Source organism: Camellia sinensis, chromosome 2 (assembly GCF_055761805.1).
Source record: "Camellia sinensis isolate YWXY chromosome 2, ASM5576180v1, whole genome shotgun sequence".
Lineage (NCBI taxonomy): Eukaryota > Viridiplantae > Streptophyta > Magnoliopsida > Ericales > Theaceae > Camellia > Camellia sinensis.
The window spans coordinates 166,037,350-166,048,778 of NC_138962.1; the positions used below are offsets into that span (position 1 = coordinate 166,037,350).

The 11,429-nt window shown below is 37.4% G+C and overlaps 1 pseudogene; it reads left to right on the forward strand.

The window, feature by feature from the left end:
* Positions 1 to 557: 557 nt before the first annotated feature.
* LOC114276416 (G-type lectin S-receptor-like serine/threonine-protein kinase LECRK3) lies at positions 558 to 7,186 on the forward strand (annotated as a pseudogene).
* The last annotated feature ends 4,243 nt before the right edge of the window (positions 7,187 to 11,429 follow it).

Below are 11,429 nucleotides of genomic sequence, written 5' to 3' on the forward strand. Positions count from 1 at the left end.
AATGTGCTGACATTCGAAAAATATTTTTTACTTTTTAAAAGTGAATAATATATTTAATCCAAATATCTTTGTTTTCCGTTGATCATGGAAAATATTTTCTGTTAACTGTTGAAAACGGTTTCCATTGATTTTTATTTTCCGATATACTTAACTCTAGAAAATGTGAAAAGCATTTTCTAGAAAATATTTTTGGCCCAAACAAATAAAGTGTAAAAAGAGATTTTTTTTCAAAAAGACAAATACATAAATAGGGTTGCAGAAGAATTTCAAAATCATTTTTCCAGAACGGTGAAATTCATTGTTTTGAAAAATATTATTCTTCAAAAATAAATTTCATATGAAAGATGAGTTTTTTAGTACTTCCCTTTTGGTTGTAAGTCAAATAACTAATAGTAGTCATGAGAATAGATCAAAGTGAAATTTCTATTGAGAACTGCTCAAAGTAGTCATGAAAATGGATGGAAAATGTCCACAGCGAAAAGTCCACACAAAGAAAAGAATTAAAAAAAAAAAAAAATACGATTGAAGAATGTTATTATAAGTTCTCACATGAAGGCTAAGACAACACCAGCAATGGCTTCTTCAGTTCTTTTACAACTTTACTCTCTTTTACTTCTTTTTCCTCTCTTTCCAGTTGTTTTTGCCATCAACAAATCTAACTGTAATGTTGAATTGGGCAAAAATTTGTCAGCAGGAAATGACATTAATTGGCCTTCACAATCTGGTGATTTTGCCTTTGCATTTCAACGAGTCGAAAAATCTCCCGATGGAAATATGTTGTTCCTGCTAGCCATATGGTTCGACAAAATACCAAATAAGACTATAGTTTGGTCAGCTAATGATGGTGTTCCAACAAGGGAAGGATCAATAGTTAAACTGACCAAAGATGGGGGGCTTCAACTCTTTGACCCCGAAGACAACGTCATATGGAACGCTACAACCAACGTTGCAGGATCGAAATCCAATTGTGCTGCTATGCTTGATACGGGGAACTTTGTAGTTCTAAACGAAGATTCTATTATATGGGAGAGTTTCCAAGACCAACGTGACACAATCTTGCCAGGACAAAAATTGGCCAACGAAGGGAAGCTTTGGTCTCGCTTGTCAGAGACAAATTACACTGATGGACGATTCCTGCTTCATATGCAGGGCGATGGCAATCTTGTGATGTACACTGTATCGATGCCAACCGGAGACAAGAACGGGGCTTATTGGGCTAGTGGAACTTTGCAAGCTAATTCCAAAGCTCAATTGATCTTTTGCTGAGAGTGGTGAATACATTTATGTGAAAGAAGGGACTCGAAATGTATACAACTTTACAATAGACAAGACGGGTTTAAAACAAAATTCCTTTCACATGGCAAGGATCGACAATGACGGAGTCTTCAGACTATATAATCACCCAAGATGGACCGGAGCCCAAAGTGATTGCAGCTTGTCTTGGTCAGCAGTACTACACATTCCCGATGATGTCTGCTTAATCACAGGGAGTCTCGGCAGTGGCGCGTGTGGATACAATAGCTATTGTGTTAACATTGATAGCAAGCCCACATGTTTATGCCCAGATGGGTATTCACTCGTGGATCCATTTTGCATCCAAAAAGGCTGCAAACCTAATTTTCCAGTACCTAGTTGCCAAGAAGATGGATGGGAGACAAAGCCAGAGATGATAGATTTTAAGGAATGAAATGATACAGACTGGCCATTAGCAGATTATGAACTACAGACAGCAGGAAACAAGGAGAGTTGCATCGAATATTGCAGATACAATTGCTTCTGTGCTGCTGCAATTTATGGTGGGAATAGTTGTTTGTTGAAGAAGTTTCCTCTTTCCAATGGAAGAAAAACCATTAGTTTAAATAAAACCGCTCTGATAAAAGTACCTAAGGGATATCCAAGTAAGAAAGATAATTCCACCTTGATCCTCGTTGGATCAATAATCCTTGGCAGCTCTTTATTTTTCAATTTCCTTCTGCTGTTAGGCATTTCAGTTTGTGCTTTCATCTCATATCGGAAGACATTGCTAAATATGCAGTCAAGGTCAAACACTTCTGCAATGAATGTGACAAGCTATGGATACCAAGAGCTTGAAGAAGCAACCGGCGGCTTTAAACAGAAACTGGGACACGGTGCTTTTGGCAGAGTCTATAAAGGGGTCTTACCATCAGATCATAGGAGGTTTGTTGCGGTCAAGAAGTTGGACAAAGTGGTACAAGAAGGAGAGAGAGAATTCAAAACAGAAGTAAGTGTGATCGGCCAGACTCACCACAAGAATTTAGTCCGATTGCTTGGTTATTGCGATGAAGGGGAGCACCGGCTTTTGGTATATGAATACATGAGCAACGGCTCCTTAGCAAGCCTTCTGTTCGGGATCTCCAGGCCCTATTGGAACCAAAGAATACAAATTGCATTTGGAATTGCAAGAGGGCAATGTACTTACATGAAGAGTGCAGCACCCAAATCATTTGGAATTCACCTAAGGGTATAAGAGCTTATGGTTTATTTGGGTTTATTTATTTGTGTAAATTAATGGAGGGGAATGTGGGTCGTATGTCTAGCTTCAATGGAAGCAATTGGGTAACTTAGAAAACTAAAATGGAGGACCTATTATTTTGTAAAGATTTGTATGGACCCATTGAGTGTGATAGTGGCAAACCCGAGGGTATGAAAGATGATGAATGAAATAGGCTTAATTGAAAAGCCGTTGGGGTTATCCGTCAATAGATTGATGACAGTGTGTTTCATCATGTTGCTACTGAAACTTCAGCACATGATTTATGAAAAAAATTAGAAAGTCTTTATGAAAGAAAATCAGCCACAAATAAAGCTTTTCTATTTCGTAAGTTGGTTAATTTAAAATATAAAGAGGACAGCCCTATTTCGGAACATCTGAATGAAATAAAGAGTATTGTTAACCAACTTGCCTCTATGAAAATTGGTTTTGATGATGAGTTGCAGGCTTTGATGCTACTTAGTTCTTTGCCCGAAAGTTGGGAGACTTTGGTTGTGACCGTCAGTAATTCGGCACCTGATGGAGTTGTCACAATGGGCCAAGTCACTAGTAGCCTGTTGAATGAAGAAACTAGAAGAAAATCAGCGGGTTCCTCTCATTCAGAAGCATTTGTTGTGAGAGGCCGAAGCAAAACAAGGGGGAGGAGTAAGACTCCTCATGGTCGTGATCAAAGTCGTGACAAATCACAAGATGGTTCTTTTTCAAAGAAAGACATTGAGTGCCATTATTGCCATGAGAAAGGGCACATGAAGCGGGAATGCCGAAAGCTCAAGAATAAGGAGAAAAGGCGTGACAAAAGTGTGGACAAGAAGCAAGAAGACACAACAGTAATTACTACCAATGGTGATCTCATGGTCGTTTGTGAAGATGATTGTATCAATTTTGTGGGCCAAGAGAGCAATTGGGTGATTGATTCTGGTACTTCTTTTCATGTGACTTCTCGAGTTGATTTCTTCACTACCTACACCAAAGGAGATTATGGTTCTGTTCGAATGGGTAATGAAGGTTTGTCCAATATTATTGGTATGGGTGATGTTTGCTTGGAAACAAATTTGGGCTGCAAGTTGTTGCTTAAAGATGTGAGGCATGTTCCCGACATTCGCCTCAATTTGATCTCTATTGGGAAGCTAGATGATGAAGGCTTCAATAACAAATTTAGTGATGGAATATGGAAGCTCACAAAGGGTTCTTTGGTGGTGGCTAAGTGCAAGAAGACTCATACACTTTATTCGATGCAAGGAAAAATTTGTAAAGGTGTTGTCAATGCACTTCAAGATGATACTTCTACCGAATTGTGGCACAAGCGGCTTGGCCATATGAGTGAAAAAGGGGCTGCAAGTTTTGTTCAAGAAAGAGCTTCTACCCGGTTTGAAAGGTACACATCTTAAAACTTGTGTTCATTGTTTGGTGGGTAAACAACATAGAGTTTCTTTTCATAAAAATGTTGCTTCTAGAAAAGAAAATGTTTTGGAGTTGATTCATTCAGATGTTTGTGGTCCTTTAAAAGTTAGAACACATGGTGGTGCACTTTATTTTGTTACTTTCATTGATAATTATTCAAGGAAAGTTTGGGCTTTTCTACTAAAAACTAAAGATCAAGTTCTAGAAGTATTTAAGTTTTTTCAGGCCATGGTTGAAAGAGAAACAGGGCAGAAATTGAAGTGCATCCGATCAGACAATGGTGGTGAATACATTGGGCCATTTGATGAGTATTGTCCCAGCCAAGGTATTCGGCATCAAAAGACAGTTAAGAAGACTCCTCAACAAAATGGAGTTGTCGAGAGAATGAACCGCACCATTGTGGAAAGAACAAGGTGTTTGCTTTCACAAGTTAAATTGCCAAGATCCTTTTGGGGTGAGGCATTGAAGACAATAGTTGACGTGATCAATTTGTCTCCTTCCTATCCTTTGAATGGTGATGTTCCAGAAAGAGTTTGGACTGATAAAGATGTGTCTTATGAGCACTTGAGAGTGTTTGGTTACCGAGCCTTTGTTCACATTCCAAAAGATGAGAGGTCTAAGCTTGATAGCAAGTCAAGGCAATGCATTTTTCTTGGCTATGGGCGTGATGAATTTGGTTATAGATTGTGGGATCCGGCGACAAGAAAGTCATTTGAAGCCGTGATGTTGTGTTTCTTAAAGACCAAACAATTGAAGACTTTGGCAAAGGTGATCAACCGGAGCCAAAAACTAGTGATCTCATTGACATGGATCCATCTCCTTCATCTTCAGTTGATGATGAAAATGGGGGAGATGTGCAGCCACCTATTGAAGATATAGAGGATGATGCTAATTCTAATGAGGTTGAGCCAGAAATTGAGGAAGAGCATCCAACTCAAGAACCACCACCACAACTTGAGTTGAGGAAATCTACAAGGGACCGACAACCTTCAAGAAAGTATCCTCCTAATGAATTTGTGTTGATTTCTGATCAAGGGGAGCCTGAGAGCTACCAAGAAGCAATTGAGCATGAAAAGAAAGGTGATTGGAAAAAGGCCATGAACGAGGAGATGAATTCCTTGCTTGAAAACCAGACTTATGATTTAGTGAAGTTGCCTAAAGGGAGGAAAATTTTGAAAAATAAGTGGGTTTTCAAATTGAAGAATGATGGCAAGAATCTGAGGTACAAGGCACGTCTTGTTGTGAAAGGTTTTGGGCAAAAGAAAGGTATTGATTTTGATGAGATTTTCTCGCCAGTTGTGAAGATGTCTTCTATTCGGGTTGTACTTGGCATGGCTGCAAGTATGAACCTTGAAGTTGAGCAACTTGATGTGAAGACCGCATTTCTTCATGGTGACCTTGAAGAAGAAATTTACATGGAGCAACCGGAAGGTTTTGTAGAGAAAGGGAAAGAGAAATTTATTTGCAAATTGATGAAAAGTTTGTATGGCCTCAAGCAAGCCCCGCGGCAATGGTACAAAAAATTTGACTCTTTCATGATGAATAATGGTTTTTCTAAAACCACTTCGGACCATTGTGTGTTTGTGAAAATTTTTTCGGATGGCAAATTTATTATTCTTTTGCTTTATGTTGATGACATATTAATTGTGGGTCAAGATTCTACCATGATAAACAGGTTGAAATTGGAGTTGAGCAAGTCTTTTGCTATGAAAGATTTGGGGCCGGCAAAGCAAATTCTTGGTATGAAAATTGTTCGTGATCGCAAAAAGGGGCTGATTTGGTTGTCTCAAGAAAGCTACATTGAGAAAGTTCTTGAGAGGTTCAATATGGATAAAGTAAAGTCGGTTGGTTGTCCACTTGCGGGTCACTTCAAGCTTAGTTTGAATCAATGTCCTACAAGTGAGAAAGACAAAGAAGAGATGTTGAAAGTTCCTTATGCTTCAGCAATTGGTTCTTTGATGTACGCCATGGTTTGTACAAGGCCAGATATTGCTCACGCTATTGGTGTGGTGAGTCGTTTTCTCTCTAATCCGAGTAAAGAACATTGGGCAGCGGTAAAATGGATTCTAAGGTATCTTCGAGGGACTTCGAAGGTGTGTTTATGTTTTGGGAATGGCAAACCGATGCTTAATGGGTTCACAGATTCTGACATGGCCGGTGATGTTGATTCTAGGAAATCTACTTCGGGGTATTTGATGACTTTTGCAGGGGGAGCTGTGGCATGGCAATCTAAATTACAAAAATGTGTTGCTCTCTCAACTACCGAAGCTAAATTTATTGCCATTACGGAAGCTTGCAAAGAAGAGTTATAGTTGAAGAAATTTTTGCAAGAGTTGGGTTTAAAACAAGAAAAGTATGTGCTTTATTGTGATAGTCAAAGTACTATTCACTTGAGTAAAAATTGTACTTTTCATTCGAGATCGAAACCCATTGATGTGAGATACCATTGGATTCGTAATGTGTTAGATTCGAAATTGTTACAACTCGAAAAGGTTCACACAGATGATAATATTTCAGATATGTTGACAAAGACTTTGTCGAGGGACAAACATTTAAAGTGTCGAACTTTGGCGGGTATGGTTGATTTCTCCACCTAAGTCGGTAGGGAGAGAATTGTTGGGTATACCTCCTTATTGGAGTGTGGGACCCAATTGATTTTGGAAAAAGAGTTTTAATTTGGCTTGGTTTAGGTATAATATATTTTTATATACTATATTTGTGGAGACCCAATTCAATTTAGTAACAATTAGGGTTTGTTTTCAAAACCCAAGACCATTGTGATATAAAGCCTCAAAACATACTGTTGGATGAGTACTTCACGCCCAGGATATCAGACTTTGGATTGGCAAACCTTTGCTGGCTGAGCAAACTCGAACTGCACGCACAGGCATAAGAGGGACAATCGGGTACTTTGCTCCTGAATGGTTTAGGAAAGCTTCCATCACGGTTAAGGTAGATGTTTATAGTTTTGGGATGATGTTGCTTGAGATCATTTGTTGCAAGTCAAGTGTTGCATTCCGCATGGGTCAAGAGTTAGCACTAGTAGATTTTGCCTATGATTGCTACTGCAAAAGAAAGCTAGACAAGATAGTCGAAAATGATGAGGATGCAAGGAGTGACATGAAGAGAGTAGAGAGACTAGTGATGGTTGCAATTTGGTGCACTCAAGAGGATCCTTCGATCACGCCTTCAATGAGAAAGATCACACAAATGTTGGAGGGAGTGCTTGCAATTTCAGTTCCTCCACGACCTTCAATGTTTAGTACATCTTGATTCTTAAATAGTCCAAGGTCATTTGCGTTCGAATAAGCACATTTCAAGTTACTTATTTCAATGTTTAGTATGAACAGTCTAAAGGTTCCTATATATACGTTGTTAAGATTTTCTAACTTTATAAATAAACTCAATTTGGCTTCCAAAAAAGAAAAAAATATTTAGATTTAATTTCAACATTCTGTCGTCTTCTTTTTTCCTCTTTCGTCTCTGTTATATGTTTTGTTTCCTCTTTCCTCTTTCTTTTTTCCTCTTTTTTCCTCTTTCGTCTCTGTTATAGAAAAAAATATACATTGTTTCGTCTCTATTATTCTTCACAAACTCTCATTATTAAGAATGTGGTGCAACAAAAAGTGTTGTCAACATAGTTAAATGAGTCACAAAACATAATTGCTAATTTGCTTACAGAGAACCTCAAATATATATAGCGTTCTATTGGGTATACCTCCTTATTGGAGTGTAGGACCCAATTGATTTATTAAAAGAGTTTAATTTGGTTTGATATTAGTTGTAATAGATTTTTATATGTTATATCTAATTTGTAGAAACCCAATTCAATTTGGATACAACTAGGGTTTTGATAAAATAAGTCCTAGATTTAACAATATATATATTGTTTTTGTTTGCCTTGAGAAAATGTGAGCAGCAAAACTTTTCTCGGTGAAAGAGAGTGATAGATTACATACATCAATTCGGTGGGTGCAACATGGAGGGAAAGAAAACCTGGTGCACTGTTTAGAAGGTTGATTGCTCAATTAATTTGTGAGGTGGTCTTTTGCGTGGGTGAGTATTTTTGTCTCACGTAGTGTGTGTTTCAAAGTATTTTTCGGGTTACAGATTTGATACAATTTGGTGGTCTGCTACCACTCTGGTTCTGAATATTTTGATTCATCTATTTGGTGAGGTCTTTCCTTTTGTTTATTTGTAATTATTTAGAATTCACCTAAGGGTGGTTTTGTGAGACAATTGGTGTCTCGTTTGTAATCGTTTGGACACTTATTTGGTTGATAGTGGAATTGGATTTCGATCCCGTGGACGTACCTCACATTGAGGGAACCACTTAAAAATTCTTGTGTTGCTTTTGATTTAATTTTTCCGCATTAGTTTTTATTCTCATTGATTGATTTATTTGTGGGGAATCACATATTTTTCCTAACAACTGGTATCAGAGCTTACGGTTAATTTGGGTTTATTTATTTGTGTAAATCAATGGAGGAGAATGTGGGTCGCATGTCTGGCTTCAATGGAAGCAATTGGATAACTTGGAAAACTAAAATGGAGGACCTATTATTTTGTAAAAATTTATATGGACCCATTGACGGTGATTCTGGCAAACCCGAGGGTATGAAAGATGATGAATGAAATAGGCTTAATTGAAAAGCTGTTGGTGTTATCTGTCAATGGATCGATGACAGTGTATTTCATCATGTTGCTACTGAAACTTTGGCACATGATTTATGGAAAAAATTAGAGAGACTTTATGATAGAAAATCAGCCACAAATAAAGCTTTTCTGTTTCGTAAGTTGGTTAATTTAAAATATAAATAGGGCAGCCCTATTTCAGAACATCTGAATGAAATAAAGAGTATTATTAACCAACTTGCTTCTATGAAAATTGGTTTTGATGATGAGTTGCAGGCTTTGATGTTGCTTAGTTTTTTGCCCGAAAGTTGGGAGATTTTGGTGGTGACCGTTACTAATTCGGCGCCCAATGGAGTTGTCACAATGGGCTAAGTCACTAGTAGCCTGTTGAATGAAGAAACTAGAAGAAAATCAGCGGGTTCCTCTCATTCGGAAGCATTCGTTGTGAGAGGCCGAAGCAAAACAAGGGGGAGGAGTAAGACTCCTCATGGTCGTGATCAAAGCCGTGACAAATCAAAATATGGTTGTTTTTCAAAGAAAGACATTGAGTGCTATTATTGCCATGAGAAAGGGAACATGAAGCGAGAATGCCGACAGCTCAAGAACAAGGAGAAAAGGCGTGACAAAAGTGTGGATAAGAAGCAAAAAGACACAACAGTAGTTACTACCGATGATCTTATGGTCGTTTGTAAAGATGATTGTATCAATTTTGTGGACCAAGAGAGCAATTGGGTGATTGATTCGGGTGCTTCTTTTCATGTGACTTCTCGAGTTGATTTCTTCACTACCTATACCAAAGGAAATTATGGTTCTGTTCGAATGGGTAATGAAGGTTTGTCCAAGATTATTGACATGGGTGATGTCTGCTTGGAAACAAATTTGGGCTGTAAGTTGTTGCTTAAAGATATGAGGCTTGTTCCCGACATTCGCCTCAATTTAATCTCTACTGGGAAGTTAGATGATGAAGGCTTTAATGAAAGTTGTCTTCACACTACAGGAAAAATGAGATATAACCACGTTTTTTTGGTGGCGTTTTTGACAAATGCCGTCCAATCTGTGAACAAATCTTTTAAATTCCCTGATTATGCTATACTAGTTTATTAGCAAACGGCGGTATAACATGGTATGAAACGGAGGGTAACATTTGTGCCAGTAAAACGGCACAGTTTTGTGTACGTGAAATAGGGGATTTTTTTTTTGCCCTTTTACAAAGGTAATTTTACCGATGATATGCTTTTTGATTTCAGTCGATTGAACAGAGACGCGACTTGAGAGAGAGAGAGAGAAAGAGAGAGATCGAGAGCTGGTTCTTTGATTTCCATCGTTTTTTGGTGATTTTGATCTAGAAAATCTTCTTCTCCCTCCTGATTTGAGCGTATATCTTCGAGATTGGTCGAATCCTTCTGATCTAAATCGATCTAGGGCTCAAGGTAAGGGTTTTCTAACCTAGATTTGCTAAGTTCACTCAAGATCTGTAAAATCTCATGGTTAAAACAACGATTTGGAATATATTTTTGGTTGATTTTTGTAGATTCACTAGCATTTTTGCTTTTGTTTGGTGTTCTTTCTCTTCGTTTGTGGTCTATTTCTCTTTCTAGTACATGCAATGGGATACATGGAAAGCTTTTCTCGTTCATGGCGAATGGATTTTGTCTAGGGTTTCGAGTGCAATGTCAGTGTCTCCAGGCAATTAGCGGTTTATATAATCGAGATGGGTCGTGAGTTTAACGATCTAGAGACGTAGATCTTATTCTCAGATCTGCTATCTCTCTGATCAGATCCGTAAATATCAGGTCTAAATTCTATATATATATTCTGCAGTAGTAGGAGATGAAAATGACTCATTTGAGTTTGTTGAATAGATTGTTTACACCTTAGAAAAAAGAAAAAAGAAAAAAGAAAAAAGAAAAAAAAGAAAAGGAAAAAGAAAAAGAGTGCTGGTTTTGCAATACATAGGTTGTGGGATCTGGAGCTGTTTTATTTGTAAGGATGTGATTTGTTTATTTGTTCTGGTTTTCATCGATTTACATTCCATCACTCTTGTTTTGATTTGTTTTATTTAGCTTGCTAGGTATTCAACTTAAGTATTTGAGTCACTGTAGTGCAAGGAGGAGTTCTTCAGTGCCCATTGGGACACCAAGAAAAAGCACAATGATCTGGTAAGTTTAATTGAAACTTTGAACTCTGTTTGGTTGCTAAGATTTTTTTTTTCTCATTCTTCTGCGAAATATTGGTTTCTTTTAAAAAATTTATATCTTTGTCCCACTTGCCTATATTTCTTAGAATCAAAGGTCTGAAACTTTAGATTTTCTTTTAAAAAATTCTTCTCTCTCTCTCTCTCTCTCTCTCTCTCTCTCTCGCTCTCTCTCTCTCTCTCGGTCAATCTAACTCTCTCTCAGCTAGGAAGCTTTGGTTCGAATCAATCTTTTTGCTATAGTTTCACACATATATATATATATATATCTGTGTTCATTCATTGTTGAGTAACTCTGATTTATACTGAGATTCACATATCTTTTTGATCTACTTTTAATTTTCTTCTATATATCTTTACTATAAGTTCAATAGTCATGATCAGTGATGGATTTCTGTGGTTTTGCATGTATAGAAATTGGATCAGCATGTCAGCATGTGCTCTGTTTTAACTTAATCGAAGTTTAATTTATAATTTCATTTTGTTTGTATTCATGTGATTTTGCAGTGATTTCCCAGGTAATCAATGTCGGAGATGTGAAGAAGCTTCAAGATGCTGGGATCTACACTTGCAATGGCTTGATGATGCACACGAAGAAGGTACATTGATTTTCAATTTCAAAACTTATATATATATATATATATATGTATTTGAAATGTTTAGTTGAATTAATACCTGTTGAAAATT